Genomic DNA, 4,702 nt, shown 5'->3' with positions numbered 1-4,702 from the left:
AGGTTTTTCTATTCGTTTTTACCACCTTTGTACTTAACAATAACACTAATCTTGAGCATTTGTTAATGAATTTAATGAATTTTGCTTAAATCTCAATCATGGACATGAATTTATGAAATATGCAAATTTGTGCTTTAATATATGAATTTTGTGCATAAATTAAATCATTTTCATGTTATTTATTAATGTGCTATGTATTAATAATGTAGTGAGAGCATGAGGTGATATAATATGGAGCTTAGTACAATTCTTGCATGGACATGAACAAATCTACCCTACTTGGACGGCAAAATCATGCAAAATTGGGTCATAAGAATGTTAATTTGACCTAGTTTAAGTGATGATACATGGTGGACATGTTTGGTTAATAATTAGGTCATGAAACCATCCAATAAGAAGGAGTCAAGCCCAAATTCGGGACAAGCCTGTGGCTGCCCAAAAAATTAATTTGAGACTATTATTTAGAGGTTGCTACACTTTGAAAATCATTAAAAATCAGAACATGAAGATCGCTCAAGAAACCTTCCACTCCATGGCTAAATTTTGCATGATTCCATGCTTAAATCAAGCAGCCAACTCACCTTCATTTCCACTTGTTATGATCAGCCATTAATGGGAGAGAACCAAGGGATTTTGATGCCATTTTTAGTAAATTTAGCCACCAACCTCAAGTATAAATACCACACTCCTCTTACCTTTTCATTCACCCCTTAGTTCCTAAAAACCATCCATTGTTCCTTCATTCATCACTGATCCATTCATTTTTTCATTCTCTAATTTTCTTCCTTCTTTCCACGCCTAGTACTTTAGCCAGCAAAACTGTGATAAGTTTGTCTTTTGGCCGACCACCTTGATGAGCCATTAACAAAGGAGCAAATTTGACAAGCTTTATTATCTAGCATATTTTTTAGATTTATTTGATTAAATTATTTCAAACTTGATCCATCGTTGTTATTTCACATGAATTCTAAGAAACCCTTAGTTTAATATGATCAGTAAAATACATATTTCACTAAGTAAAAGATTCTGAAAGGACTTAATTTGGTTTCAAAACTCATGAAAGATTGAGTTGCCACAGAATGTTTTCCGAACACTATTAAGCATGAGAAAAATAAACTATGTTGAATAGTATAATTATCCTAGCATATTCATGTTATTGATTATTGAATTTTTTGTTTTTGCTGCTAAACTTATCTCATACATTTCATTTCATACTTTGCATTTAGATGAAATTGCATTAGGGATCATACTGCATTTGGATAATTTAATTTAGCTTAAACATCATCATTTAAAATATTGTGTTTTTATTACTAAATTGTTAACTTCAATTTTACAATTAATTGATTAACATACATAATCCCTGTAGAGAAGATAACTTTTTTACTTACTTTAAAACTTGATAACGATTGTGTACACTTGCACAAACCTATGCGTTACACATTTTTGGCATTGTTGCCGAGGACTGTTGCCTTAATCATTTTGGTGAAATTATTATTTTCATTTTGGTTTTTATTACTTCTAACTTTACTAATTTATTCTTTATTCTTTATTTTTTGGTGATTTATTTTTTAGGTGTTTATAAGCATAGATCAAAATATCGATTTATTACTTGTATACCCTAAAATCGAGAAGACATTTTGATAGATAAGACGTGAACAATCAGCTCAAAGACAAGTCCAGATAGACTGTGGAAATCAAAATGATGGACAAGGTAATGGAGCCAATCATGTGCATAATCCAATTCTTATTGTTGATGACAGGGATCGTGCCATAAGACAGTATGTTTTGCCCCTTGTCAATGAATTAAGTCTGAGAATTAAAAGATTGAAGATCGAGCCACCCTAATTTGAATTGAAACCAGTGATTTTCAAATGCTCCAAATGGTGGGCTAGTTTAGTGGAATGCCCACGGAAGATCCACACCTTAAACTTCTATTATTCATGGAGGTGAGTGATTCATTTAAGATAGCTGATGTGATTGAAGATGCATTAAGGTTGAAGCTGTTTCCATAGATCGAGCATGAGCATGGCTTAATTCATTACCCCTAAGTTCAATATCTACATGGTAAGAATTAGCGGAAAGATTTTTGGTTAAGTACTTTCCACAAGGAAAAATGCTAAGTTGCAAAATGAGATAACCACTTTTTCACAATTGGATGACGAATCCTTATACAAGGCATGGGGAAAGATTTAAGGATTTACTTTGTAAGTGTCCTCATCATGGGATTCCACACTGCATCTAGTTGGAGACGTTTTATAACAATCTCAATGCACACACAAGGTTGATGGTAGATGTTTTTACGAATGTTGCTCTCTTGTCTAAGTCTTATAATAAGGGTTACGAGATCAGTGAGAGGATCACTAGTAGCAATTATCAATGACCAACCAATCAAGCAACTTTAAGAAAACGAGTAGTCAGAGTGGACGAAGTGGACGCACTTACATCACACTTAGCTCAGTATCTTCTATTCCTTCAATGTTGAAATAGTTAACTACTAATGGTTTGAATAATTTTGCAGCTCAATCAGCAAGTCAGTTCGATATTGTTTCCTGCGTATATAATGGGGATGGCCATTCTTTCTAGAGTTTTCCATCAAATCTCAAGTCAATATATTATGTAGGGAATCAGCACCAAAATAGAAGAGGGAAAGGACCACAATCCAACTTCTACAATCCTTCATGGCGTAACCATCTGAACTTTTCTTGAAGTAACCAAGTAAATGGACTGAACAACACTTACATGCAACATAGACCCAACCAATCCCAAGGGTTCAATCAACAAGCTCTAAAACCACAACAAGTTGAGTCATCCAATAGCTTGGAGAACTTGTTGAAGGCGTACATAGTGAAGAATGACACTTTAATCCAAAGCCAGACAGCAACACTGAAATATTTGGAGAACCAAAAGGGTCTGTTAGCTATAGAGCTTCGTAATCGACTGCAATTAACCTTGCCAAACGATATAGAAAATCCAAGGAATTTGGGTAAGAAACATTTCAAGGTAGTGGCATTACAAAGTGGTAAGACTTTGGAGCCCAAGACAACTGTGATTGAAGATGAACCTACTAAGAAGAGGGAAAGTCAACCAATAGTTAAAATTCCTACATCAACAGAGTCAGAACTAACAAAATCTAATGAGTTAAAATCGAACCCAGTAAATTCTAATAAGCTAACATCTTCTCTAGATGCAGATTTATCTCTTCAAAAAAGTTGACCGATTCAACCCAAAGTTCTATCACCTCTATATCCTCAAAAGTTCCAACCAAATAAGTAGAAACATGAGGTGCAATTCAAGAAGTTTTGGACATTCTAAATCAACTTCACAACAGTATCCCATTGGTGGAGGCTTTATAGAAAATGCCCAATTATGTCATGTTCATGAAGGACATCTTGTCAAAGAAGAATAGACTTAGTGAGTATGAGACTGTCACTTTAATGAATGAGTGTTGTGCGTTCTTACAGAACAAGCTTCCTCTAAAACTAAAGCACCCTGAAAGCTTTACTATACCCTGTAATATTGGAGAATCTTACTATGATAAAGCTTTGTACAACTTAGGAGCAAGCATAAACTTGATGCCCAAATCTATTTTCTAGCTATTGGGAATAGGTGAAGTAAGACCCACTACTGTAACACTCTAGTTGCTGAATCGATATTTAGCAACCTAGAAAGAAAGATCGAGGATGTTTTGGTAAGAGTTGAAAAGTTTATTTTTCCTACTGATTTTATTGTATTAGATTTTGAAGTAGATAAAAAAGTGCCGACCATCTTGGGGAGACCTTTCCTAGATACAAAAACAAAATTAATAGAGGTGCAAAAAGGTGAACTCACCGTGACAGTTCAAGACGATCAGGTAACATTTAATGTTCTAGAAGTAATGGAATTTCTTGATCCAACAGAGGAATGTTCAGTGATAGAGGAGCTAGAAACTTAAGTTTCTATGGAATGGGAGAATAATTTTGAAAACCTATTAGGGAACACCTTAGGGTCTGAACTATTGGAGGATGAAGAAGGTAATGAAAATATGGTTTTGATGGATGCTAATCCAATGAGCTATGTTCAAATAGCACAATTTGAACCGCTAGAGTTGGATGTCTGGGAATTTAGACAACCAAAGTTGTCAATCTAGGAACCGTCCAAACTCGAACTTAATGTACTTCCGGCCCATTTGAAATATGTTTATTTGGGTACCTATTATACTTTGCCTGTGATTATCTCAACGGAATTAACAGAACACAAAGAGGAGTAGCTAATCGAAGTATTAAGGAAGTTTAAAAAGGCGATTGGCTGGACCATAGCTGATATTCAAGGCATAAGTCATTCCTTTTCTATGCAGAAGATTATCCTAGAGGAAGTGTAACATCCCAAAATAGGGCCTAGTCAGAATAGTGGTTTCGGGACCACAAATCTGACACCAAAATATTTATTTTATGAGTATTATGAGGCCTAAAATATGAGTATACGCATGTGTTAAAGTTTCATGAGTAAATTCTAAGCATAAGGTGTCCAATTGGAAATTAGGGACTAAATTGAATAAATTGCAAAACTTGGATTCTAGAAGCAATTTGTATGAAATTGCTTTAGATTATGAATTAGAAGGTATTAGAGAGTAATTTTCCCAAATTCTAAATTTTTGAACAAAAATGGGCTTGCATGGATGAAATTTTAAAAAAAGGGGGCATAAGGGCATTTTGGTCATTAGGCT

The 4,702-nt window shown here is 34.4% G+C and overlaps 1 non-coding gene across 1 annotated transcript; it reads right to left on the bottom strand.

Annotated features, from left to right (window-relative positions):
• Positions 1-2,119: 2,119 nt before the first annotated feature.
• LOC128292201 (small nucleolar RNA R71) lies at positions 2,120-2,226 on the bottom strand. Its single transcript, XR_008282186.1, has one exon. It is a non-coding gene; the product is annotated as a small nucleolar RNA R71 (small nucleolar RNA).
• Positions 2,227-4,702: the final 2,476 nt, after the last annotated feature.

The sequence above is a fragment of the Gossypium arboreum genome, chromosome 4 (genome assembly GCF_025698485.1).
Source record: "Gossypium arboreum isolate Shixiya-1 chromosome 4, ASM2569848v2, whole genome shotgun sequence".
NCBI classification, from domain to species: Eukaryota; Viridiplantae; Streptophyta; class Magnoliopsida; order Malvales; family Malvaceae; genus Gossypium; species Gossypium arboreum.
Note: the sequence above shows the minus strand (reverse complement) of the source record. Positions and strands in the feature narration are given on the sequence as shown.